The following is a 27,282-nucleotide window of genomic DNA, read 5'->3' on the forward strand; positions in this document are numbered from 1 at the left end:
TAATGTATCCTTCCTTCAGAAACATTGTCTTTATAATAGCTGTAAATGAGATAGACCAAAAACACGACACTCTACACTCAGACATTTGTTTCTAGCGACATATAAAGTAAAATCTTCTTTCAATGCTATTTATGGTATATTCTCTTTGTGTTTTTGTATTGTTAACCAATTGTATGTCTGCACTTTTTATCCAGTTCTTTTTTATTAAGGTATGGAATTGTTGTCCAAACCAATTCACTTGGCAAGAAAATACTGTAATACCCTATTCTCTGAATTTCTCCCCAAGCGAACAAAGGTGCAGTTCAAGGTTTCACAAAGAAGTGTGATTCTTGCTACAGACATTTTATGTTTCAGAAAACAATCATTCTTTCATGTATCCCAGAAGGCTTGATAATGTGACGTGAAGTAAACACTGGATTGACAAAACTTCGGTCATCCCTTACTGTACGCAAGTGGTTTTTTATCTGGCTCTGTGGCGCAATGGATAGCGCGTTGGACTTCTAAGTGAATTTGCAAAGTCATTCAAAGGTTGTGGGTTTGAATCCCACCTGAGTCGCATTTTTTACTTTCTTATTCAAACAAGGAACATTATGCATGTGAGGAATGTCTATTTTTGGCCGATGCTTTAATCTTAGTATTTGACCCAAGTTGAACCTATGTATCTAATACAGCATGCAACTGAATCAAAAGCAGTCTGCCTTCCATTGCAACAGGAACATATTGCTCATAAGCAATACAACATCACTGCCAGAAACTTTGCACTTTCCTAATGTATCCTTCCTTCAGAAACATTGTCTTTATAATAGCTGTAAATGAGATAGACCAAAAACACAACACCCTACACTCAGACATTTGTTTCTAGCGACATATAAAGTAAAATATTCTTTCAAAGCTATTTATGGTATATTCTCTTTGTGTTTTTGTATTGTTAACCAATTGTATGGCTGCACTTTTTATCCAGTTCTTTTTTATTAAGGTATGGAATTGTTGTCCAAACGTATTCAGTTTGCAAGAAAATACAGTAATACCCTATTCTCCGAATTTATCCCTAAAGGAACAAAGGTGTAGTTCAAGGTTTCACCCAGAAGTGTGATTCTTCTACAGACATTTTATGTTTCAGAAAACAATTATTCTTTCTTGTATCCCAGAAGGCTTGATAATATGATGTGAAGTAAACACTGGATTGACAAAACTTCGATCATCCCTTAATGTACGCAAGTTGATTATCATCGGGCTCTGTGGCACAATGGATAGCGCGTTGGACTTCTAAGTGAATTGGCAAAGTCATTCAAAGGTTGTGGGTTCGAATCCCACCAGCGTTGAATTTTTTACTTTCTTATTCAAACAAGGAACATTATGCATGTGAGGAATGTTTATTTTTGGCCGATGCTTTAATCTTAGTATTTGACCCAAGTTGAACCTATGTATCTAATACAGCATGCAACTGAATCAAAAGCAGTCTGCCTTCCATTGCAACAGGAACATATTGCTCATAAGCAATACAACATTACTGCCAGAAACTTGGCACTTTCCTAATGTAGCCTTCCTTCAGAAACATTGTCTTTATAATAGCTGTAAATGAGATAGACCAAAAACACGACACCCTACACTCAGACATTTGTTTCTAGCGACATATAAAGTAAAATCTTCTTTCAAAGCTATTTATGGTATATTCTCTTTGTGTTTTTGTATTGTTAACCAATTGTATGTCTGCACTTTGTATCCAGTTCTTTTTTATTAAGGTATGGAATTGTTGTCCAAACCTATTCACTTGGCAAGAAAATACTGTAATACCCTATTCTCTGAATTTCTCCCCAAGCGAACAAAGGTGCAGTTCAAGGTTTCACACAGAAGTGTGATTCTTGCTACAGACATTTTATGTTTCAGAAAACAATCATTCTTTCATGTATCCCAGAAGGCTTGATAATGTGATGTGAAGTAAACACTGGATTGACAAAACTTCGATCATCCCTTACTGTACGCAAGTGGATTTTCATCTGGCTCTGTGGCGCAATGGATAGCGCGTTGGACTTCTAAGTGAATTTGCAAAGTCATTCAAAGGTTGTGGGTTTGAATCCCACCAGAGTCGCATTTTTTACTTTCTTATTCAAACAAGGAACATTATGCATGTGAGGAATGTCTATTTTTGGCCGATGCTTTAATCTTAGTATTTGACCCAAGTTGAACCTATGTATCTAATACAGCATGCAACTGAATCAAAAGCAGTCTGCCTTCCATTGCAACAGGAACATATTGCTCATAAGCAATACAACATCACTGCCAGAAACTTTGCACTTTCCTAATGTATCCTTCCTTCAGAAACATTGTCTTTATAATAGCTGTAAATGAGATAGACCAAAAACACAACACCCTACACTCAGACATTTGTTTCTAGCGACATATAAAGTAAAATATTCTTTCAAAGCTATTTATGGTATATTCTCTTTGTGTTTTTGTATTGTTAACCAATTGTATGGCTGCACTTTTTATCCAGTTCTTTTTTATTAAGGTATGGAATTGTTGTCCAAACGTATTCAGTTTGCAAGAAAATACAGTAATACCCTATTCTCCGAATTTATCCCTAAAGGAACAAAGGTGTAGTTCAAGGTTTCACCCAGAAGTGTGATTCTTCTACAGACATTTTATGTTTCAGAAAACAATTATTCTTTCTTGTATCCCAGAAGGCTTGATAATATGATGTGAAGTAAACACTGGATTGACAAAACTTCGATCATCCCTTAATGTACGCAAGTTGATTATCATCGGGCTCTGTGGCACAATGGATAGCGCGTTGGACTTCTAAGTGAATTGGCAAAGTCATTCAAAGGTTGTGGGTTCGAATCCCACCAGAGTTGAATTTTTTACTTTCTTATTCAAACAAGGAACATTATGCATGTGAGGAAAGTTTATTTTTGGCCGATGCTTTAATCCTAGTATTTGACCCAAGTTGAACCTATGTATCTAATACAGCATGCAACTGAATCAAAAGCAGTCTGCCTTCCATTGCAACAGGAACATATTGCTCATAAGCAATACAACATCACTGCCAGAAACTTTGCACTTTCCTAATGTATCCTTCCTTCAGAAACATTGTCTTTATAATAGCTGTAAATGAGATAGACCAAAAACACAACACCCTACACTCAGACATTTGTTTCTAGCGACATATAAAGTAAAATATTCTTTCAAAGCTATTTATGGTATATTCTCTTTGTGTTTTTGTATTGTTAACCAATTGTATGGCTGCACTTTTTATCCAGTTCTTTTTTATTAAGGTATGGAATTGTTGTCCAAACGTATTCAGTTTGCAAGAAAATACAGTAATACCCTATTCTCCGAATTTATCCCTAAAGGAACAAAGGTGTAGTTCAAGGTTTCACCCAGAAGTGTGATTCTTCTACAGACATTTTATGTTTCAGAAAACAATTATTCTTTCTTGTATCCCAGAAGGCTTGATAATATGATGTGAAGTAAACACTGGATTGACAAAACTTCGATCATCCCTTAATGTACGCAAGTTGATTATCATCGGGCTCTGTGGCACAATGGATAGCGCGTTGGACTTCTAAGTGAATTGGCAAAGTCATTCAAAGGTTGTGGGTTCGAATCCCACCAGAGTTGAATTTTTTACTTTCTTATTCAAACAAGGAACATTATGCATGTGAGGAAAGTTTATTTTTGGCCGATGCTTTAATCCTAGTATTTGACCCAAGTTGAACCTATGTATCTAATACAGCATGCAACTGAATCAAAAGCAGTCTGCCTTCCATTGCAACAGGAACATATTGCTCATAAGCAATACAACATTACTGCCAGAAACTTGGCACTTTCCTAATGTAGCCTTCCTTCAGAAACATTGTCTTTATAATAGCTGTAAATGAGATAGACCAAAAACACGACACCCTACACTCAGACATTTGTTTCTAGCGACATATAAAGTAAAATCTTCTTTCAAAGCTATTTATGGTATATTCTCTTTGTGTTTTTGTATTGTTAACCAATTGTATGTCTGCACTTTGTATCCAGTTCTTTTTTATTAAGGTATGGAATTGTTGTCCAAACCTATTCACTTGGCAAGAAAATACTGTAATACCCTATTCTCTGAATTTCTCCCCAAGCGAACAAAGGTGCAGTTCAAGGTTTCACACAGAAGTGTGATTCTTGCTACAGACATTTTATGTTTCAGAAAACAATCATTCTTTCATGTATCCCAGAAGGCTTGATAATGTGATGTGAAGTAAACACTGGATTGACAAAACTTCGATCATCCCTTACTGTACGCAAGTGGATTTTCATCTGGCTCTGTGGCGCAATGGATAGCGTGTTGGACTTCTAAGTACATTGGCAAAGTCCTTCAAAGGTTGTGGGTTCGAATCCCACCAGAGTCGCATTTTTTACTTTCTAATTCAAACAAGGAACATTATGCATGTGAGGAATGTTTATTTTTGGCCGATGCTTTAATCTTAGTATTTGACCCAAGTTGAACCTATGTATCTAATACAGCATGCAACTGAATCAAAAGCAGTCTGCCTTCCATTGCAACAGGAACATATTGCTCATAAGCAATACAACATCACTGCCAGAAACTTGGCACTTTTCTAATGCATCCTTCCTTCAGAAACATTGTCTTTATAATAGCTGTAAAGGAGATAGACCAAAAACACGACACCCTACACTCAGACATTTGTTTCTAGCGACATATAAAGTAAAATCTTCTTTCAAAGCTATTTATGGTATATTCTCTTTGTGTTTTTGTATTGTTAACCAATTGTATGTCGGCACTTTTTATCCAGTTCTTTTTTATTAAGGTATGAAATTGTTGTCCAAACCAATTCACTTGGAAAGAAAATACTGTAATACCCTATTCTCTGAATTTCTCCCCAAGCGAACAAAGGTGCAGTTCAAGGTTTCACCCCGAACTGTGATTCTTGCTACAGACATTTAATGTTTCATAAAACAATCATTCTTTCATGTATCCCAGAAGGCTTGATAATATGATGTGAAGTAAACACTGGATTGACAAAACTTCGATCATCCCTTACTGTAGGCAAGTGGATTTTCATCTGGCTCTGTGGCGCACTGGATAGCGCGTTGGACTTCTAAGTGATTTGGCAAAGTCATTCAAAGGTTGTGGGTTTGAATCCCACCAGAGTCGCATTTTTTACTTTCTTATTCGAACAAGGAACATTATGCATGTGAGGAATGTTTATTTTTGGCCGATGCTTTAATCTTAGTATTTGACCCAAGTTGAACCTATGTATCTAATACAGCATGCAACTGAATCAAAAGCAGTCTGCCTTCCATTGCAACAGGAACATATTGCTCATAAGCAATAAAACATTACTGCCAGAAACTTGGCACTTTCCTAATGTATCCTTCCTTCAGAAACATTGTCTTTATAATAGCTGTAAATGAGATAGACCAAAAACACGACACTCTACACTCAGACATTTGTTTCTAGCGACATATAAAGTAAAATCTTCTTTCAATGCTATTTATGGTATATTCTCTTTGTGTTTTTGTATTGTTAACCAATTGTATGTCTGCACTTTTTATCCAGTTCTTTTTTATTAAGGTATGGAATTGTTGTCCAAACCAATTCACTTGGCAAGAAAATACTGTAATACCCTATTCTCTGAATTTCTCCCCAAGCGAACAAAGGTGCAGTTCAAGGTTTCACAAAGAAGTGTGATTCTTGCTACAGACATTTTATGTTTCAGAAAACAATCATTCTTTCATGTATCCCAGAAGGCTTGATAATGTGATGTGAAGTAAACACTGGATTGACAAAACTTCGGTCATCCCTTACTGTACGCAAGTGGTTTTTTATCTGGCTCTGTGGAGCAATGGATAGCGCGTTGGACTTCTAAGTGAATTTGCAAAGTCATTCAAAGGTTGTGGGTTTGAATCCCACCTGAGTCGCATTTTTTACTTTCTTATTCAAACAAGGAACATTATGCATGTGAGGAATGTCTATTTTTGGCCGATGCTTTAATCTTAGTATTTGACCCAAGTTGAACCTATGTATCTAATACAGCATGCAACTGAATCAAAAGCAGTCTGCCTTCCATTGCAACAGGAACATATTGCTCATAAGCAATACAACATCACTGCCAGAAACTTTGCACTTTCCTAATGTATCCTTCCTTCAGAAACATTGTCTTTATAATAGCTGTAAATGAGATAGACCAAAAACACAACACCCTACACTCAGACATTTGTTTCTAGCGACATATAAAGTAAAATATTCTTTCAAAGCTATTTATGGTATATTCTCTTTGTGTTTTTGTATTGTTAACCAATTGTATGGCTGCACTTTTTATCCAGTTCTTTTTTATTAAGGTATGGAATTGTTGTCCAAACGTATTCAGTTTGCAAGAAAATACAGTAATACCCTATTCTCCGAATTTATCCCTAAAGGAACAAAGGTGTAGTTCAAGGTTTCACCCAGAAGTGTGATTCTTCTACAGACATTTTATGTTTCAGAAAACAATTATTCTTTCTTGTATCCCAGAAGGCTTGATAATATGATGTGAAGTAAACACTGGATTGACAAAACTTCGATCATCCCTTAATGTACGCAAGTTGATTATCATCGGGCTCTGTGGCACAATGGATAGCGCGTTGGACTTCTAAGTGAATTGGCAAAGTCATTCAAAGGTTGTGGGTTCGAATCCCACCAGCGTTGAATTTTTTACTTTCTTATTCAAACAAGGAACATTATGCATGTGAGGAATGTTTATTTTTGGCCGATGCTTTAATCTTAGTATTTGACCCAAGTTGAACCTATGTATCTAATACAGCATGCAACTGAATCAAAAGCAGTCTGCCTTCCATTGCAACAGGAACATATTGCTCATAAGCAATACAACATTACTGCCAGAAACTTGGCACTTTCCTAATGTAGCCTTCCTTCAGAAACATTGTCTTTATAATAGCTGTAAATGAGATAGACCAAAAACACGACACCCTACACTCAGACATTTGTTTCTAGCGACATATAAAGTAAAATCTTCTTTCAAAGCTATTTATGGTATATTCTCTTTGTGTTTTTGTATTGTTAACCAATTGTATGTCTGCACTTTTTATCCAGTTCTTTTTTATTAAGGTATGGAATTGTTGTCCAAACCTATTCACTTGGCAAGAAAATACTGTAATACCCTATTCTCTGAATTTCTCCCCAAGCGAACAAAGGTGCAGTTCAAGGTTTCACACAGAAGTGTGATTCTTGCTACAGACATTTTATGTTTCAGAAAACAATCATTCTTTCATGTATCCCAGAAGGCTTGATAATGTGATGTGAAGTAAACACTGGATTGACAAAACTTCGATCATCCCTTACTGTACGCAAGTGGATTTTCATCTGGCTCTGTGGCGCAATGGATAGCTTGTTGGACTTCTAAGTACATTGGCAAAGTCCTTCAAAGGTTGTGGGTTCGAATCCCACCAGAGTCGCATTTTTTACTTTCTAATTCAAACAAGGAACATTATGCATGTGAGGAATGTTTATTTTTGGCCGATGCTTTAATCTTAGTATTTGACCCAAGTTGAACCTATGTATCTAATACAGCATGCAACTGAATCAAAAGCAGTCTGCCTTCCATTGCAACAGGAACATATTGCTCATAAGCAATACAACATCACGGCCAGAAACTTGGCACTTTTCTAATGTATCCTTCCTTCAGAAACATTGTCTTTATAATAGCTGTAAAGGAGATAGACCAAAAACACGACACCCTACACTCAGACATTTGTTTCTAGCGACATATAAAGTAAAATCTTCTTTCAAAGCTATTTATGGTATATTCTCTTTGTGTTTTTGTATTGTTAACCAATTGTATGTCGGCACTTTTTATCCAGTTCTTTTTTATTAAGGTATGAAATTGTTGTCCAAACCAATTCACTTGGAAAGAAAATACTGTAATACCCTATTCTCTGAATTTCTCCCCAAGCGAACAAAGGTGCAGTTCAAGGTTTCACCCCAAACTGTGATTCTTGCTACAGACATTTAATGTTTCATAAAACAATCATTCTTTCATGTATCCCAGAAGGCTTGATAATATGATGTGAAGTAAACACTGGATTGACAAAACTTCGATCATCCCTTACTGTAGGCAAGTGGATTTTCATCTGGCTCTGTGGCGCAATGGATAGCGCGTTGGACTTCTAAGTGATTTGGCAAAGTCATTCAAAGGTTGTGGGTTTGAATCCCACCAGAGTCGCATTTTTTACTTTCTTATTCGAACAAGGAACATTATGCATGTGAGGAATGTTTATTTTTGGCCGATGCTTTAATCTTAGTATTTGACCCAAGTTGAACCTATGTATCTAATACAGCATGCAACTGAATCAAAAGCAGTCTGCCTTCCATTGCAACAGGAACATATTGCTCATAAGCAATAAAACATTACTGCCAGAAACTTGGCACTTTCCTAATGTATCCTTCCTTCAGAAACATTGTCTTTATAATAGCTGTAAATGAGATAGACCAAAAACACGACACCCTACACTCAGACATTTGTTTCTAGCGACATATAAAGTAAAATCTTCTTTTAATGCTATTTATGGTATATTCTCTTTGTGTTTTTGTATTGTTAACCAATTGTATGTCTGCACTTTTTATCCAGTTCTTTTTTATTAAGGTATGGAATTGTTGTCCAAACCTATTCACTTGGCAAGAAAATACTGTAATACCCTATTCTCTGAATTTATCCCCAAGCGAACAAAGGTGCAGTTCAAGGTTTCACACAGAAGTGTGATTCTTGCTACAGACATTTTATGTTTCAGAAGTCAATCATTCTTTCTTGTATCCCAGAAGGCTTGATAATATGATGTGAAGTAAACACTGGATTGACAAAAATTCGATCATCCCTTACTGTACGCAAGTTGATTTTCATCTGGCTCTGTGGCGCAATGGATAGTGCATTGGACTTCTAAGTGAATTTGCAAAGTCATTCAAAGGTTGTGGGTTCGAATCCCACCAGAGTAGCATTTTTTACTTTCTTATTCAAACAAGCAACATTATGCATGTGAGGAATGTTTATTTTTGGCCGATGCTTTAATCTTAGTATTTGACCCAAGTTGAACCTATGTATCTAATAGAGCATGCAATTGAATCAAAAGTAGTCCGCCTTCCATTGCAACAGGAACATATTGCTCATAAGCAATACAACATTACTGCCAGAAACTTGGCACTTTCCTAATGTATCCTTCCTTCAGAAACATGGTCTTTATAACAGCTGTAAATGAGATAGACCAAAAACACGACACCCTACACTCAGACATTTGTTTCTAGCGACATATAAAGTAAAATCTTCTTTCAAAGCTATTTATGGTATATTCTCTTTGTGTTTTTGTATTGTTAACAATTGTATGTCTGCACTTTTTATCCAGTTCTTTTTTATTAAGGTATGGAATTGTTGTCCAAACCAATTCACTTGGCAAGAAAATACTGTAATACCCTATTCTCTGAATTTCTCCCCAAGCGAACAAAGGTGCAGTTCAAGGTTTCACCCCGAACTGTGATTCTTGCTACAGACATTTTATGTTTCAGAAAACAATCATTCTTTCATGTATCCCAGAAGGCTTGACAATATGATGTGAAGTAAACACTGGATTGACAAAACTTCGATCATCCCTTACTGTACGAAAGTGAATTTTTATCTGGCTCTGTGGCGCAATGGATAGCGCATTCGACTTCTAAGTGAATTGGCAAAGTCATTCAAAGGTTGTGGGTTCGAATCCCACCAGAGTCGAATTTTTTACTTTCTTATTCAAACAAGGAACATTATGCATGTGAGGAATGTTTATTTTTGGCCGATGCTTTAATCTTAGTATTTGACCCAAGTTGAACCTATGTATCTAATACAGCATGCAACTGAATCGAAAGCAGTCTGCCTTCCATTGCAACAGGAACATATTGCTCATAAGCAATACAACATTACTGCCAGAAACTTGGCACTTTCCTAATGTATCCTTCCTTCAGAAACATTGTCTTTATAATAGCTGTAAATGAGATAGACCAAAAACACGACACCCTACACTCAGACATTTGTTTCTAGCGACATATAAAGTAAAATCTTCTTTCAAAGCTATTTATGGTATATTCTCTTTGTGTTTTTGTATTGTTAACCAATTGTATGTCTGCACTTTTTATCCAGTTCTTTTTTATTAAGGTATGGAATTGTTTTCCAAACCAATTCACTTGGCAAGAAAATACTGTAATACCCTATTCTCTGAATTTCTCCCCAAGCGAACAAAGGTGCAGTTCAAGGTTTCACAAAGAAGTGTGATTCTTGCTACAGACATTTTATGTTTCAGAAAACAATCATTCTTTCATGTATCCCAGAAGGCTTGATAATGTGATGTGAAGTAAACACTGGATTGACAAAACTTCGATCATCCCTTACTGTACGCAAGTGGATTTTTACCTGGCTCTGTGGCGCAATGGATAGCGCGTTGGACTTCTAAGTGAATTTGCAAAGTCATTCAAAGGTTGTGGGTTTGAATCCCACCAGAGTCGCATTTTTTACTTTCTTATTCAAACAAGGAACATTATGCATGTGAGGAATGTCTATTTTTGGCCGATGCTTTAATCTTAGTATTTGACCCAAGTTGAACCTATGTATCTAATACAGCATGCAACTGAATCAAAAGCAGTCCGCCTTCCATTGCAACAGGAACATATTGCTGATAAGCAATAAAACATTACTGCCAGAAACCTGGCACTTTCCTAATGTATCCTTCCTTCAGAAACATGGTCTTTATAACAGCTGTAAATGAGATAGACCAAAAACACGACACCCTACACTCAGACATTTGTTTCTAGCGACATATAAAGTAAAATCTTCTTTCAAAGCTATTTATGGTATATTCTCTTTGTGTTTTTGTATTGTTAACCAATTGTATGTCTGCACTTTTTATCCAGTTCTTTTTTATTAAGGTATGGAATTGTTGTCCAAACGTATTCAGTTTGCAAGAAAATACGGTAATACCCTATTCTCCGAATTCATCCCTAAAGGAACAAAGGTGTAGTTCAAGGTTTCACCCAGAAGTGTGATTCTTCTACAGACATTTTATGTTTCAGAAAACAATTATTGTTTCTTGTATCACAGAAGGCTTGATAATATGATGTGAAGTAAACACTGGATTGACAAAACTTCGATCATCCCTTACTGTACTCAAGTGGATTTTCATCTGGGTCTGTGGCGCAATGGATAGCGCGTTGGACTTCTAAGTGACTTGGCAAAGTCATTCAAAGGTTGTGGGTTCGAATCCCACCAGAGTCGCATTTTTTACTTTCTTATTCAAACAAGGAACATTATGCATGTGAGGAATGTTTATTTTTGGCCGATGCTTTAATCTTAGTATTTGACCCAAGTTGAACCTATGTATCTAATACAGCATGCAACTGAATCAAAAGCAGTCTGCCTTCCATTGCAACAGGAACATATTGCTCATAAGCAATACAACATCACTGCCAGAAACTTGGCACTTTTCTAATGCATCCTTCCTTCAGAAACATTGTCTTTATAATAGCTGTAAAGGAGATAGACCAAAAACACGACACCCTACACTCAGACATTTGTTTCTAGCGACATATAAAGTAAAATCTTCTTTCAAAGCTATTTATGGTATATTCTCTTTGTGTTTTTGTATTGTTAACCAATTGTATGTCGGCACTTTTTATCCAGTTCTTTTTTATTAAGGTATGAAATTGTTGTCCAAACCAATTCACTTGGAAAGAAAATACTGTAATACCCTATTCTCTGAATTTCTCCCCAAGCGAACAAAGGTGCAGTTCAAGGTTTCACCCCGAACTGTGATTCTTGCTACAGACATTTAATGTTTCATAAAACAATCATTCTTTCATGTATCCCAGAAGGCTTGATAATATGATGTGAAGTAAACACTGGATTGACAAAACTTCGATCATCCCTTACTGTAGGCAAGTGGATTTTCATCTGGCTCTGTGGCGCAATGGATAGCGCGTTGGACTTCTAAGTGATTTTGCAAAGTCATTCAAAGGTTGTGGGTTTGAATCCCACCAGAGTCGCATTTTTTACTTTCTTATTCGAACAAGGAACATTATGCATGTGAGGAATGTTTATTTTTGGCCGATGCTTTAATCTTAGTATTTGACCCAAGTTGAACCTATGTATCTAATACAGCATGCAACTGAATCAAAAGCAGTCTGCCTTCCATTGCAACAGGAACATATTGCTCATAAGCAATAAAACATTACTGCCAGAAACTTGGCACTTTCCTAATGTATCCTTCCTTCAGAAACATTGTCTTTATAATAGCTGTAAATGAGATAGACCAAAAACACGACACCCTAAACTCAGACATTTGTTTCTAGCGACATATAAAGTAAAATCTTCTTTTAATGCTATTTATGGTATATTCTCTTTGTGTTTTTGTATTGTTAACCAATTGTATGTCTGCACTTTTTATCCAGTTCTTTTTTATTAAGGTATGGAATTGTTGTCCAAACCTATTCACTTGGCAAGAAAATACTGTAATACCCTATTCTCTGAATTTCTCCCCAAGCGAACAAAGGTGCAGTTCAAGGTTTCACACAGAAGTGTGATTCTTGCTACAGACATTTTATGTTTCAGAAGTCAATCATTCTTTCTTGTATCCCAGAAGGCTTGATAATATGATGTGAAGTAAACACTGGATTGACAAAACTTCGATCTTCCCTTACTGTACGCAAGTTGATTTTCATCTGGGTCTGTGGCGCAATGGATAGTGCATTGGACTTCTAAGTGAATTTGCAAAGTCATTCAAAGGTTGTGGGTTCGAATCCCACCAGAGTAGCATTTTTTACTTTCTTATTCAAACAAGCAACATTATGCATGTGAGGAATGTTTATTTTTGGCCGATGCTTTAATCTTAGTATTTGACCCAAGTTGAACCTATGTATCTAATACAGCATGCAACTGAATCAAAAGCAGTCTGCCTTCCATTGCAACAGGAACATATTGCTCATAAGCAATACAACATCACTGCCAGAAACTTGGCACTTTTCTAATGCATCCTTCCTTCAGAAACATTGTCTTTATAATAGCTGTAAAGGAGATAGACCAAAAACACGACACCCTACACTCAGACATTTGTTTCTAGCGACATATAAAGTAAAATCTTCTTTCAAAGCTATTTATGGTATATTCTCTTTGTGTTTTTGTATTGTTAACCAATTGTATGTCGGCACTTTTTATCCAGTTCTTTTTTATTAAGGTATGAAATTGTTGTCCAAACCAATTCACTTGGAAAGAAAATACTGTAATACCCTATTCTCTGAATTTCTCCCCAAGCGAACAAAGGTGCAGTTCAAGGTTTCACCCCGAACTGTGATTCTTGCTACAGACATTTAATGTTTCATAAAACAATCATTCTTTCATGTATCCCAGAAGGCTTGATAATATGATGTGAAGTAAACACTGGATTGACAAAACTTCGATCATCCCTTACTGTAGGCAAGTGGATTTTCATCTGGCTCTGTGGCGCAATGGATAGCGTGTTGGACTTCTAAGTGATTTGGCAAAGTCATTCAAAGTTTGTGGGTTTGAATCCCACCAGAGTCGCATTTTTTACTTTCTTATTCGAACAAGGAACATTATGCATGTGAGGAATGTTTATTTTTGGCCGATGCTTTAATCTTAGTATTTGACCCAAGTTGAACCTATGTATCTAATACAGCATGCAACTGAATCAAAAGCAGTCTGCCTTCCATTGCAACAGGAACATATTGCTCATAAGCAATAAAACATTACTGCCAGAAACTTGGCACTTTCCTAATGTATCCTTCCTTCAGAAACATTGTCTTTATAATAGCTGTAAATGAGATAGACCAAAAACACGACACCCTAAACTCAGACATTTGTTTCTAGCGACATATAAAGTAAAATCTTCTTTTAATGCTATTTATGGTATATTCTCTTTGTGTTTTTGTATTGTTAACCAATTGTATGTCTGCACTTTTTATCCAGTTCTTTTTTATTAAGGTATGGAATTGTTGTCCAAACCTATTCACTTGGCAAGAAAATACTGTAATACCCTATTCTCTGAATTTCTCCCCAAGCGAACAAAGGTGCAGTTCAAGGTTTCACACAGAAGTGTGATTCTTGCTACAGACATTTTATGTTTCAGAAGTCAATCATTCTTTCTTGTATCCCAGAAGGCTTGATAATATGATGTGAAGTAAACACTGGATTGACAAAACTTCGATCTTCCCTTACTGTACGCAAGTTGATTTTCATCTGGGTCTGTGGCGCAATGGATAGTGCATTGGACTTCTAAGTGAATTTGCAAAGTCATTCAAAGGTTGTGGGTTCGAATCCCACCAGAGTAGCATTTTTTACTTTCTTATTCAAACAAGCAACATTATGCATGTGAGGAATGTTTATTTTTGGCCGATGCTTTAATCTTAGTATTTGACCCAAGTTGAACCTATGTATCTAATACAGCATGCAATTGAATCAAAAGCAGTCCGCCTTCCATTGCAACAGGAACATTTTGCTCATAAGCAATACAACATTACTGCCAGAAACTTGGCACTTTCCTAATGTATCCTTCCTTCAGAAACATTGTCTTTATAATAGCTGTAAATGAGATAGACCAAAAACACGACACCCTACACTCAGACATTTGTTTCTAGCGACATATAAAGTAAAATCTTCTTTCAAAGCTATTTATGGTATATTCTCTTTGTGTTTTTGTATTGTTAACCAATTGTATGTCTGCACTTTTTATCCAGTTCTTTTTTATTAAGGTATGGAATTGTTGTCCAAACCTATTCACTTGGCAAGAAAATACTGTAATACCCTATTCTCTGAATTTCTCCCCAAGCGAACAAAGGTGCAGTTCAAGGTTTCACACAGAAGTGTGATTCTTGCTACAGACATTTTATGTTTCAGAAGTCAATCATTCTTTCTTGTATCCCAGAAGGCTTGATAATATGATGTGAAGTAAACACTGGATTGACAAAAATTCGATCATCCCTTACTGTACGCAAGTTGATTTTCATCTGGCTCTGTGGCGCAATGGATAGTGCATTGGACTTCTAAGTGAATTTGCAAAGTCATTCAAAGGTTGTGGGTTCGAATCCCACCAGAGTAGCATTTTTTACTTTCTTATTTAAACAAGCAACATTATGCATGTGAGGAATGTTTATTTTTGGCCGATGCTTTAATCTTAGTATTTGACCCAAGTTGAACCTATGTATCTAATAGAGCATGCAATTGAATCAAAAGCAGTCCGCCTTCCATTGCAACAGGAACATATTGCTCATAAGCAATACAACATTACTGCCAGAAACTTGGCACTTTCCTAATGTATCCTTCCTTCAGAAACATGGTCTTTATAACAGCTGTAAATGAGATAGACCAAAAACACGACACCCTACACTCAGACATTTGTTTCTAGCGACATATAAAGTAAAATCTTCTTTCAAAGCTATTTATGGTATATTCTCTTTGTGTTTTTGTATTGTTAACAATTGTATGTCTGCACTTTTTATCCAGTTCTTTTTTATTAAGGTATGGAATTGTTGTCCAAACCAATTCACTTGGCAAGAAAATACTGTAATACCCTATTCTCTGAATTTCTCCCCAAGCGAACAAAGGTGCAGTTCAAGGTTTCACCCCGAACTGTGATTCTTGCTACAGACATTTTATGTTTCAGAAAACAATCATTCTTTCATGTATCCCAGAAGGCTTGACAATATGATGTGAAGTAAACACTGGATTGACAAAACTTCGATCATCCCTTACTGTACGAAAGTGGATTTTTATCTGGCTCTGTGGCGCAATGGATAGCGCATTGGACTTCTAAGTGAATTGGCAAAGTCATTCAAAGGTTGTGGGTTCGAATCCCACCAGAGTCGAATTTTTTACTTTCTTATTCAAACAAGGAACATTATGCATGTGAGGAATGTTTATTTTTGGCCGATGCTTTACTCTTAGTATTTGACCCAAGTTGAACCTATGTATCTAATACAGCATGCAACTGAATCGAAAGCAGTCTGCCTTCCATTGCAACAGGAACATATTGCTCATAAGCAATACAACATTACTGCCACAAACTTGGCACTTTCCTAATGTATCCTTCCTTCAGAAACATTGTCTTTATAATAGCTGTAAATGAGATAGACCAAAAACACGACACCCTACTCTCAGACATTTGTTTCTAGCGACATATAAAGTAAAATCTTCTTTCAAAGCTATTTATGGTATATTCTCTTTGTGTTTTTGTATTGTTAACCAATTGTATGTCTGCACTTTTTATCCAGTTCTTTTTTATTAAGGTATGGAATTGTTGTCCAAACCAATTCACTTGGCAAGAAAATACTGTAATACCCTATTCTCTGAATTTCTCCCCAAGCGAACAAAGGTGCAGTTCAAGGTTTCACAAAGAAGTGTGATTCTTGCTACAGACATTTTATGTTTCAGAAAACAATCATTCTTTCATGTATCCCAGAAGGCTTGATAATGTGATGTGAAGTAAACACTGGATTGACAAAACTTCGATCATCCCTTACTGTACGCAAGTGGATTTTTATCTGGCTCTGTGGCGCAATGGATAGCGCGTTGGACTTCTAAGTGAATTTGCAAAGTCATTCAAAGGTTGTGGGTTTGAATCCCACCAGAGTCGCATTTTTTACTTTCTTATTCAAACAAGGAACATTATGCATGTGAGGAATGTCTATTTTTGGCCGATGCTTTAATCTTAGTATTTGACCCAAGTTGAACCTATGTATCTAATACAGCATGCAACTGAATCAAAAGCAGTCCGCCTTCCATTGCAACAGGAACATATTGCTGATAAGCAATAAAACATTACTGCCAGAAACCTGGCACTTTCCTAATGTATCCTTCCTTCAGAAACATGGTCTTTATAACAGCTGTAAATGAGATAGACCAAAAACACGACACCCTACACTCAGACATTTGTTTCTAGCGACATATAAAGTAAAATCTTCTTTCAAAGCTATTTATGGTATATTCTCTTTGTGTTTTTGTATTGTTAACCAATTGTATGTCTGCACTTTTTATCCAGTTCTTTTTTATTAAGGTATGGAATTGTTGTCCAAACGTATTCAGTTTGCAAGAAAATACGGTAATACCCTATTCTCCGAATTCATCCCTAAAGGAACAAAGGTGTAGTTCAAGGTTTCACCCAGAAGTGTGATTCTTCTACAGACATTTTATGTTTCAGAAAACAATTATTGTTTCTTGTATCACAGAAGGCTTGATAATATGATGTGAAGTAAACACTGGATTGACAAAACTTCGATCATCCCTTACTGTACTCAAGTGGATTTTCATCTGGCTCTGTGGCGCAATGGATAGCGCGTTGGACTTCTAAGTGAATTGGCAAAGTCATTCAAAGGTTGTGGGTTCGAATCCCACCAGAGTCGCATTTTTTACTTTCTTATTCAAACAAGGAACATTATGCATGTGAGGAATGTTTATTTTTGGCCGATGCTTTAATCTTAGTATTTGACCCAAGTTGAACCTATGTATCTAATACAGCATGCAACTGAATCAAAAGCAGTCTGCCTTCCATTGCAACAGGAACATATTGCTCATAAGCAATACAACATCACTGCCAGAAACTTGGCACTTTTCTAATGTATCCTTCCTTCAGAAACCTTGTCTTTATAATAGCTGTAAATGAGATAGACCAAAAACACGACACCCTACACTCAGACATTTGTTTCTAGCGACATATAAAGTAAAATCTTCTTTCCAAGCTATTTATGGTATATTCTCTTTGTGTTTTTGTATTGTTAACAATTGTATGTCTGCACTTTTTATCCAGTTCTTTTTTATTAAGGTATGGAATTGTTGTCCAAACCAATTCACTTGGCAAGAAAATACTGTAATACCCTATTCTCTGAATTTCTCCCCAAGCGAACAAAGGTGCAGTTCAAGGTTTCACCCCGAACTGTGATTCTTGCTACAGACATTTTATGTTTCAGAAAACAATCATTCTTTCATGTATCCCAGAAGGCTTGACAATATGATGTGAAGTAAACACTGGATTGACAAAACTTCGATCATCCCTTACTGTACGAAAGTGGATTTTTATCTGGCTCTGTGGCGCAATGGATAGTGCATTGGACTTCTAAGTGAATTGGCAAAGTCATTTTTAAGGTTGTGGGTTCGAATCCCACCAGAGTCGAATTTTTTACTTTCTTATTCAAACAAGGAACATTATGCATGTGAGGAATGTTTATTTTTGGCCGATGCTTTAATCTTAGTATTTGACCCAAGTTGAACCTATGTATCTAATACAGCATGCAACTGAATCGAAAGCAGTCTGCCTTCCATTGCAACAGGAACATATTGCTCATAAGCAATACAACATTACTGCCACAAACTTGGCACTTTCCTAATGTATCCTTCCGTCAGAAACATTGTCTTTATAATAGCTGTAAATGAGATAGACCAACAACACGACACCCTACACTCAGACATTTGTTTCTAGCGACATATAAAGTAAAATCTTCTTTCAAAGCTATTTATGGTATATTCTCTTTGTGTTTTTGTATTGTTAACCAATTGTATGTCTGCACTTTTTATCCAGTTCTTTTTTATTAAGGTATGGAATTGTTGTCCAAACCTATTCACTTGGCAAGAAAATACTGTAATACCCTATTCTCTGAATTTCTCCCCAAGCGAACAAAGGTGCAGTTCAAGGTTTCACACAGAAGTGTGATTCTTGCTACAGACATTTTATGTTTCAGAAGTCAATCATTCTTTCTTGTATCCCAGAAGGCTTGATAATATGATGTGAAGTAAACACTGGATTGACAAAAATTCGATCATCCCTTACTGTACGCAAGTTGATTTTCATCTGGCTCTGTGGCGCAATGGATAGTGCATTGGACTTCTAAGTGAATTTGCAAAGTCATTCAAAGGTTGTGGGTTTGAATCCCACCAGAGTCGCATTTTTTACTTTCTTATTCAAACAAGGAACATTATGCATGTGAGGAATGTCTATTTTTGGCCGATGCTTTAATCTTAGTATTTGACCCAAGTTGAACCTATGTATCTAATACAGCATGCAACTGAATCAAAAGCAGTCCGCCTTCCATTGCAACAGGAACATATTGCTGATAAGCAATAAAACATTACTGCCAGAAACCTGGCACTTTCCTAATGTATCCTTCCTTCAGAAACATGGTCTTTATAACAGCTGTAAATGAGATAGACCAAAAACACGACACCCTACACTCAGACATTTGTTTCTAGCGACATATAAAGTAAAATCTTCTTTCAAAGCTATTTATGGTATATTCTCTTTGTGTTTTTGTATTGTTAACCAATTGTATGTCTGCACTTTTTATCCAGTTCTTTTTTATTAAGGTATGGAATTGTTGTCCAAACGTATTCAGTTTGCAAGAAAATACGGTAATACCCTATTCTCCGAATTCATCCCTAAAGGAACAAAGGTGTAGTTCAAGGTTTCACCCAGAAGTGTGATTCTTCTACAGACATTTTATGTTTCAGAAAACAATTATTGTTTCTTGTATCACAGAAGGCTTGATAATATGATGTGAAGTAAACACTGGATTGACAAAACTTCGATCATCCCTTACTGTACTCAAGTGGATTTTCATCTGGCTCTGTGGCGCAATGGATAGCGCGTTGGACTTCTAAGTGAATTGGCAAAGTCATTCAAAGGTTGTGGGTTCGAATCCCACCAGAGTCGCATTTTTTACTTTCTTATTCAAACAAGGAACATTATGCATGTGAGGAATGTTTATTTTTGGCCGATGCTTTAATCTTAGTATTTGACCCAAGTTGAACCTATGTATCTAATACAGCATGCAACTGAATCAAAAGCAGTCTGCCTTCCATTGCAACAGGAACATATTGCTCATAAGCAATACAACATCACTGCCAGAAACTTGGCACTTTTCTAATGTATCCTTCCTTCAGAAACCTTGTCTTTATAATAGCTGTAAATGAGATAGACCAAAAACACGACACCCTACACTCAGACATTTGTTTCTAGCGACATATAAAGTAAAATCTTGTTTCAAAGCTATTTATGGTATATTCTCTTTGTGTTTTTGTATTGTTAACCAATTGTATGTCTGCACTTTTTATCCAGTTCTTTTTTATTAAGGTATGGAATTTTTGTCCAAACCAATTCACTTGGCAAGAAAATACTGTAATACCCTATTCTCTGAATTTCTCCCCAAGCGAACAAAGGTGCAGTTCAAGGTTTCACAAAGAAGTGTGATTCTTGCTACAGACATTTTATGTTTCAGAAAACAATCATTCTTTCATGTATCCCAGAAGGCTTGATAATGTGATGTGAAGTAAACACTGGATTGACAAAACTTCGATCATCCCTTACTGTACGCAAGTGGATTTTTATCTGGCTCTGTGGCGCAATGGATAGCGCGTTGGACTTCTAAGTGAATTTGCAAAGTCATTCAAAGGTTGTGGGTTTGAATCCCACCAGAGTCGCATTTTTTACTTTCTTATTCAAACAAGGAACATTATGCATGTGAGGAATGTCTATTTTTGGCCGATGCTTTAATCTTAGTATTTGACCCAAGTTGAACCTATGTATCTAATACAGCATGCAACTGAATCAAAAGCAGTCTGCCTTCCATTGCAACAGGAACATATTGCTCATAAGCAATACAACATCACTGCCAGAAACTTTGCACTTTCCTAATGTATCCTTCCTTCAGAAACATTGTCTTTATAATAGCTGTAAATGAGATAGACCAAAAACACGACACCCTACACTCAGACATTTGTTTCTAGCGACATATAAAGTAAAATCTTCTTTCAAAGCTATTTATGGTATATTCTCTTTGTGTTTTTGTATTGTTAACCAATTGTATGGCTGCACTTTTTATCCAGTTCTTTTCTATTAAGGTATGGAATTGTTGTCCAAACGTATTCAGTTTACAAGAAAATACAGTAATACCCTATTCTCCGAATTTATCCCTAAAGGAACAAAGGTGTAGTTCAAGGTTTCACCCAGAAGTGTGATTCTTCTACAGACATTTTATGTTTCAGAAAACAATTATTCTTTCTTGTATTCCAGAAGGCTTGATAATATGATGTGAAGTAAACACTGGATTGACAAAACTTCGATCATCCCTTAATGTATGCAAGTGGATTTTTATCTGGCTCTGTGGCGCAATGGATAGCGCATTGGACTTCTAAGTGAAGTGGCAAAGTCATTCAAAGGTTGTGGGTTCGAATCCCACCAGAGTCGCATTTTTTACTTTCTTATTCAAACAAGGAACATTATGCATGTGAGGAATGTTTATTTTTGGCCGATGCTTTAATCTTAGTATTTGACCCAAGTTGAACCTATGTATCTAATACAGCATGCAACTGAATCAAAGGCAGTCTGCCTTCCATTGCAACAGGAACATATTGCTCATAAGCAATACAACATTACTGCCACAAACTTGGCACTTTCCTAATGTATCCTTCCTTCAGAAACATTGTCTTTATAATAGCTGTAAATGAGATAGACCAAAAACACGACACCCTACACTCAGACATTTGTTTCTAGCGACATATAAAGTAAAATCTTCTTTCAAAGCTATTTATGGTATATTCTCTTTGTGTTTTTGTATTGTTAACCAATTGTATGTCTGCACTTTTTATCCAGTTCTTTTTTATTAAGGTATGGAATTGTTGTCCAAACCTATTCACTTGGCAAGAAAATACTGTAATACCCTATTCTCTGAATTTCTCCCCAAGCGAACAAAGGTGCAGTTCAAGGTTTCACAAAGAAGTGTGATTCTTGCTACAGACATTTTATGTTTCAGAAAACAATCATTCTTTCATGTATCCCAGAAGGCTTGATAATGTGATGTGAAGTAAACACTGGATTGACAAAACTTCGATCATCCCTTACTGTACGCAAGTGGATTTTCATCTGGCTCTGTGGCGCAATGGATAGCGTGTTGGACTTCTAAGTACATTGGCAAAGTCCTTCAAAGGTTGTGGGTTCGAATCCCACCAGAGTCGCATTTTTTACTTTCTAATTCAAACAAGGAACATTATGCATGTGAGGAATGTTTATTTTTGGCCGATGCTTTAATCTTAGTATTTGACCCAAGTTGAACCTATGTATCTAATACAGCATGCAACTGAATCGAAAGCAGTCTGCCTTCCATTGCAACAGGAACATATTGCTCATAAGCAATACAACATTACTGCCACAAACTTGGCACTTTCCTAATGTATCCTTCCTTCAGAAACATTGTCTTTATAATAGCTGTAAATGAGATAGACCAAAAACACGACACCCTACACTCAGACATTTGTTTCTAGCGACATATAAAGTAAAATCTTGTTTCAAAGCTATTTATGGTATATTCTCTTTGTGTTTTTGTATTGTTAACCAATTGTATGTCTGCACTTTTTATCCAGTTCTTTTTTATTAAGGTATGGAATTGTTGTCCAAACCAATTCACTTGGCAAGAAAATACTGTAATACCCTATTCTCTGAATTTCTCCCCAAGCGAACAAAGGTGCAGTTCAAGGTTTCACAAAGAAGTGTGATTCTTGCTACAGACATTTTATGTTTCAGAAAACAATCATTCTTTCATGTATCCCAGAAGGCTTGATAATGTGATGTGAAGTAAACACTGGATTGACAAAACTTCGATCATCCCTTACTGTACGCAAGTGGATTTTTATCTGGCTCAGTGGCGCAATGGATAGCGCGTTGGACTTCTAAGTGAATTTGCAAAGTCATTCAAAGGTTGTGGGTTTGAATCCCACCAGAGTCGCATTTTTTACTTTCTTATTCAAACAAGGAACATTATGCATGTGAGGAATGTCTATTTTTGGCCGATGCTTTAATCTTAGTATTTGACCCAAGTTGAACCTATGTATCTAATACAGCATGCAACTGAATCAAAAGCAGTCTGCCTTCCATTGCAACAGGAACATATTGCTCATAAGCAATACAACATCACTGCCAGAAACTTTGCACTTTCCTAATGTATCCTTCCTTCAGAAACATTGTCTTTATAATAGCTGTAAATGAGATAGACCAAAAACACGACACCCTACACTCAGACATTTGTTTCTAGCGACATATAAAGTAAAATCTTCTTTCAAAGCTATTTATGGTATATTCTCTTTGTGTTTTTGTATTGTTAACCAATTGTATGGCTGCACTTTTTATCCAGTTCTTTTCTATTAAGGTATGGAATTGTTGTCCAAACGTATTCAGTTTACAAGAAAATACAGTAATACCCTATTCTCCGAATTTATCCCTAAAGGAACAAAGGTGTAGTTCAAGGTTTCACCCAGAAGTGTGATTCTTCTACAGACATTTTATGTTTCAGAAAACAATTATTCTTTCTTGTATTCCAGAAGGCTTGATAATATGATGTGAAGTAAACACTGGATTGACAAAACTTCGATCATCCCTTAATGTATGCAAGTGGATTTTTATCTGGCTCTGTGGCGCAATGGATAGCGCATTGGACTTCTAAGTGAAGTGGCAAAGTCATTCAAAGGTTGTGGGTTCGAATCCCACCAGAGTCGCATTTTTTACTTTCTTATTCAAACAAGGAACATTATGCATGTGAGGAATGTTTATTTTTGGCCGATGCTTTAATCTTAGTATTTGACCCAAGTTGAACCTATGTATCTAATACAGCATGCAACTGAATCAAAGGCAGTCTGCCTTCCATTGCAACAGGAACATATTGCTCATAAGCAATACAACATTACTGCCACAAACTTGGCACTTTCCTAATGTATCCTTCCTTCAGAAACATTGTCTTTATAATAGCTGTAAATGAGATAGACCAAAAACACGACACCCTACACTCAGACATTTGTTTCTAGCGACATATAAAGTAAAATCTTCTTTCAAAGCTATTTATGGTATATTCTCTTTGTGTTTTTGTATTGTTAACCAATTGTATGTCTGCACTTTTTATCCAGTTCTTTTTTATTAAGGTATGGAATTGTTGTCCAAACCTATTCACTTGGCAAGAAAATACTGTAATACCCTATTCTCTGAATTTCTCCCCAAGCGAACAAAGGTGCAGTTCAAGGTTTCACAAAGAAGTGTGATTCTTGCTACAGACATTTTATGTTTCAGAAAACAATCATTCTTTCATGTATCCCAGAAGGCTTGATAATGTGATGTGAAGTAAACACTGGATTGACAAAACTTCGGTCATCCCTTACTGTACGCAAGTGGATTTTTATCTGGCTCTGTGGCGCAATGGATAGCGCGTTGGACTTCTAAGTGAATTTGCAAAGTCATTCAAAGGTTGTGGGTTTGAATCCCACCAGAGTCGCATTTTTTACTTTCTTATTCAAACAAGGAACATTATGCATGTGAGGAATGTCTATTTTTGGCCGATGCTTTAATCTTAGTATTTGACCCAAGTTGAACCTATGTATCTAATACAGCATGCAACTGAATCAAAAGCAGTCTGCCTTCCATTGCAACAGGAACATATTGCTCATAAGCAATACAACATCACTGCCAGAAACTTTGCACTTTCCTAATGTATCCTTCCTTCAGAAACATTGTCTTTATAATAGCTGTAAATGAGATAGACCAAAAACACAACACCCTACACTCAGACATTTGTTTCTAGCGACATATAAAGTAAAATATTCTTTCAAAGCTATTTATGGTATATTCTCTTTGTGTTTTTGTATTGTTAACCAATTGTATGGCTGCACTTTTTATCCAGTTCTTTTTTATTAAGGTATGGAATTGTTGTCCAAACGTATTCAGTTTGCAAGAAAATACAGTAATACCCTATTCTCCGAATTTATCCCTAAAGGAACAAAGGTGTAGTTCAAGGTTTCACCCAGAAGTGTGATTCTTCTACAGACATTTTATGTTTCAGAAAACAATTATTCTTTCTTGTATCCCAGAAGGCTTGATAATATGATGTGAAGTAAACACTGGATTGACAAAACTTCGATCATCCCTTAATGTACGCAAGTTGATTATCATCGGGCTCTGTGGCACAATGGATAGCGCGTTGGACTTCTAAGTGAATTGGCAAAGTCATTCAAAGGTTGTGGGTTCGAATCCCACCAGAGTTGAATTTTTTACTTTCTTATTCAAACAAGGAACATTATGCATGTGAGGAAAGTTTATTTTTGGCCGATGCTTTAATCCTAGTATTTGACCCAAGTTGAACCTATGTATCTAATACAGCATGCAACTGAATCGAAAGCAGTCTGCCTTCCATTGCAACAGGAACATATTGCTCATAAGCAATACAACATTACTGCCACAAACTTGGCACTTTCCTAATGTATCCTTCCTTCAGAAACATTGTCTTTATAATAGCTGTAAATGAGATAGACCAAAAACACGACACCCTACACTCAGACATTTGTTTCTAGCGACATATAAAGTAAAATCTTGTTTCAAAGCTATTTATGGTATATTCTCTTTGTGTTTTTGTATTGTTAACCAATTGTATGTCTGCACTTTTTATCCAGTTCTTTTTTATTAAGGTATGGAATTTTTGTCCAAACCAATTCACTTGGCAAGAAAATACTGTAATACCCTATTCTCTGAATTTCTCCCCAAGCGAACAAAGGTGCAGTTCAAGGTTTCACAAAGAAGTGTGATTCTTGCTACAGACATTTTATGTTTCAGAAAACAATCATTCTTTCATGTATCCCAGAAGGCTTGATAATGTGATGTGAAGTAAACACTGGATTGACAAAACTTCGATCATCCCTTACTGTACGCAAGTGGATTTTTATCTGGCTCTGTGGCGCAATGGATAGCGCGTTGGACTTCTAAGTGAATTTGCAAAGTCATTCAAAGGTTGTGGGTTTGAATCCCACCAGAGTCGCATTTTTTACTTTCTTATTCAAACAAGGAACATTATGCATGTGAGGAATGTCTATTTTTGGCCGATGCTTTAATCTTAGTATTTGACCCAAGTTGAACCTATGTATCTAATACAGCATGCAACTGAATCAAAAGCAGTCTGCCTTCCATTGCAACAGGAACATATTGCTCATAAGCAATACAACATCACTGCCAGAAACTTTGCACTTTCCTAATGTATCCTTCCTTCAGAAACATTGTCTTTATAATAGCTGTAAATGAGATAGACCAAAAACACGACACCCTACACTCAGACATTTGTTTCTAGCGACATATAAAGTAAAATCTTCTTTCAAAGCTATTTATGGTATATTCTCTTTGTGTTTTTGTATTGTTAACCAATTGTATGGCTGCACTTTTTATCCAGTTCTTTTCTATTAAGGTATGGAATTGTTGTCCAAACGTATTCAGTTTACAAGAAAATACAGTAATACCCTATTCTCCGAATTTATCCCTAAAGGAACAAAGGTGTAGTTCAAGGTTTCACCCAGAAGTGTGATTCTTCTACAGACATTTTATGTTTCAGAAAACAATTATTCTTTCTTGTATTCCAGAAGGCTTGATAATATGATGTGAAGTAAACACTGGATTGACAAAACTTCGATCATCCCTTAATGTATGCAAGTGGATTTTTATCTGGCTCTGTGGCGCAATGGATAGCGCATTGGACTTCTAAGTGAAGTGGCAAAGTCATTCAAAGGTTGTGGGTTCGAATCCCACCAGAGTCGCATTTTTTACTTTCTTATTCAAACAAGGAACATTATGCATGTGAGGAATGTTTATTTTTGGCCGATGCTTTAATCTTAGTATTTGACCCAAGTTGAACCTATGTATCTAATACAGCATGCAACTGAATCAAAGGCAGTCTGCCTTCCATTGCAACAGGAACATATTGCTCATAAGCAATACAACATTACTGCCACAAACTTGGCACTTTCCTAATGTATCCTTCCTTCAGAAACATTGTCTTTATAATAGCTGTAAATGAGATAGACCAAAAACACGACACCCTACACTCAGACATTTGTTTCTAGCGACATATAAAGTAAAATCTTCTTTCAAAGCTATTTATGGTATATTCTCTTTGTGTTTTTGTATTGTTAACCAATTGTATGTCTGCACTTTTTATCCAGTTCTTTTTTATTAAGGTATGGAATTGTTGTCCAAACCTATTCACTTGGCAAGAAAATACTGTAATACCCTATTCTCTGAATTTCTCCCCAAGCGAACAAAGGTGCAGTTCAAGGTTTCACAAAGAAGTGTGATTCTTGCTACAGACATTTTATGTTTCAGAAAACAATCATTCTTTCATGTATCCCAGAAGGCTTGATAATGTGATGTGAAGTAAACACTGGATTGACAAAACTTCGATCATCCCTTACTGTACGC

At 36.2% G+C, this 27,282-nt stretch overlaps 16 non-coding genes across 16 annotated transcripts; all 16 read left to right on the forward strand.

The window, feature by feature from the left end:
* The first annotated feature begins 1,999 nt into the window (after positions 1–1,999).
* On the forward strand, positions 2,000–2,089 carry TRNAR-UCU (transfer RNA arginine (anticodon UCU)). The gene is given in 2 exon segments: positions 2,000–2,036; positions 2,054–2,089. It is a non-coding gene; the product is annotated as a tRNA-Arg (tRNA).
* Positions 2,090–4,298: 2,209 nt separating this feature from the next.
* TRNAR-UCU (transfer RNA arginine (anticodon UCU)) lies at positions 4,299–4,388 on the forward strand. The gene is given in 2 exon segments: positions 4,299–4,335; positions 4,353–4,388. It is a non-coding gene; the product is annotated as a tRNA-Arg (tRNA).
* A 3,744-nt stretch (positions 4,389–8,132) lies between these two features.
* On the forward strand, positions 8,133–8,222 carry TRNAR-UCU (transfer RNA arginine (anticodon UCU)). Its single transcript is given in 2 exon segments — positions 8,133–8,169; positions 8,187–8,222. It is a non-coding gene; the product is annotated as a tRNA-Arg (tRNA).
* Positions 8,223–10,432: 2,210 nt separating this feature from the next.
* On the forward strand, positions 10,433–10,522 carry TRNAR-UCU (transfer RNA arginine (anticodon UCU)). The gene is given in 2 exon segments: positions 10,433–10,469; positions 10,487–10,522. It is a non-coding gene; the product is annotated as a tRNA-Arg (tRNA).
* Positions 10,523–11,965: 1,443 nt separating this feature from the next.
* TRNAR-UCU (transfer RNA arginine (anticodon UCU)) lies at positions 11,966–12,055 on the forward strand. The gene is given in 2 exon segments: positions 11,966–12,002; positions 12,020–12,055. It is a non-coding gene; the product is annotated as a tRNA-Arg (tRNA).
* A 3,744-nt stretch (positions 12,056–15,799) lies between these two features.
* TRNAR-UCU (transfer RNA arginine (anticodon UCU)) lies at positions 15,800–15,889 on the forward strand. The gene is given in 2 exon segments: positions 15,800–15,836; positions 15,854–15,889. It is a non-coding gene; the product is annotated as a tRNA-Arg (tRNA).
* A 677-nt stretch (positions 15,890–16,566) lies between these two features.
* Positions 16,567–16,656, forward strand: TRNAR-UCU (transfer RNA arginine (anticodon UCU)). The gene is given in 2 exon segments: positions 16,567–16,603; positions 16,621–16,656. It is a non-coding gene; the product is annotated as a tRNA-Arg (tRNA).
* Positions 16,657–17,332: 676 nt separating this feature from the next.
* TRNAR-UCU (transfer RNA arginine (anticodon UCU)) lies at positions 17,333–17,422 on the forward strand. The gene is given in 2 exon segments: positions 17,333–17,369; positions 17,387–17,422. It is a non-coding gene; the product is annotated as a tRNA-Arg (tRNA).
* A 2,210-nt stretch (positions 17,423–19,632) lies between these two features.
* Positions 19,633–19,722, forward strand: TRNAR-UCU (transfer RNA arginine (anticodon UCU)). The gene is given in 2 exon segments: positions 19,633–19,669; positions 19,687–19,722. It is a non-coding gene; the product is annotated as a tRNA-Arg (tRNA).
* Positions 19,723–20,399: 677 nt separating this feature from the next.
* On the forward strand, positions 20,400–20,489 carry TRNAR-UCU (transfer RNA arginine (anticodon UCU)). The gene is given in 2 exon segments: positions 20,400–20,436; positions 20,454–20,489. It is a non-coding gene; the product is annotated as a tRNA-Arg (tRNA).
* Positions 20,490–21,165: 676 nt separating this feature from the next.
* Positions 21,166–21,255, forward strand: TRNAR-UCU (transfer RNA arginine (anticodon UCU)). Its single transcript is given in 2 exon segments — positions 21,166–21,202; positions 21,220–21,255. It is a non-coding gene; the product is annotated as a tRNA-Arg (tRNA).
* A 677-nt stretch (positions 21,256–21,932) lies between these two features.
* TRNAR-UCU (transfer RNA arginine (anticodon UCU)) lies at positions 21,933–22,022 on the forward strand. The gene is given in 2 exon segments: positions 21,933–21,969; positions 21,987–22,022. It is a non-coding gene; the product is annotated as a tRNA-Arg (tRNA).
* Positions 22,023–23,465: 1,443 nt separating this feature from the next.
* On the forward strand, positions 23,466–23,555 carry TRNAR-UCU (transfer RNA arginine (anticodon UCU)). Its single transcript is given in 2 exon segments — positions 23,466–23,502; positions 23,520–23,555. It is a non-coding gene; the product is annotated as a tRNA-Arg (tRNA).
* A 677-nt stretch (positions 23,556–24,232) lies between these two features.
* On the forward strand, positions 24,233–24,322 carry TRNAR-UCU (transfer RNA arginine (anticodon UCU)). Its single transcript is given in 2 exon segments — positions 24,233–24,269; positions 24,287–24,322. It is a non-coding gene; the product is annotated as a tRNA-Arg (tRNA).
* Positions 24,323–25,765: 1,443 nt separating this feature from the next.
* On the forward strand, positions 25,766–25,855 carry TRNAR-UCU (transfer RNA arginine (anticodon UCU)). The gene is given in 2 exon segments: positions 25,766–25,802; positions 25,820–25,855. It is a non-coding gene; the product is annotated as a tRNA-Arg (tRNA).
* Positions 25,856–26,531: 676 nt separating this feature from the next.
* TRNAR-UCU (transfer RNA arginine (anticodon UCU)) lies at positions 26,532–26,621 on the forward strand. Its single transcript is given in 2 exon segments — positions 26,532–26,568; positions 26,586–26,621. It is a non-coding gene; the product is annotated as a tRNA-Arg (tRNA).
* The last annotated feature ends 661 nt before the right edge of the window (positions 26,622–27,282 follow it).

Source organism: Ambystoma mexicanum (assembly GCF_040938575.1).
Source record: "Ambystoma mexicanum isolate Mex_15411 chromosome 12 unlocalized genomic scaffold, UKY_AmexF1_1 Mex_chr12_unloc.1, whole genome shotgun sequence".
Lineage (NCBI taxonomy): Eukaryota > Metazoa > Chordata > Amphibia > Caudata > Ambystomatidae > Ambystoma > Ambystoma mexicanum.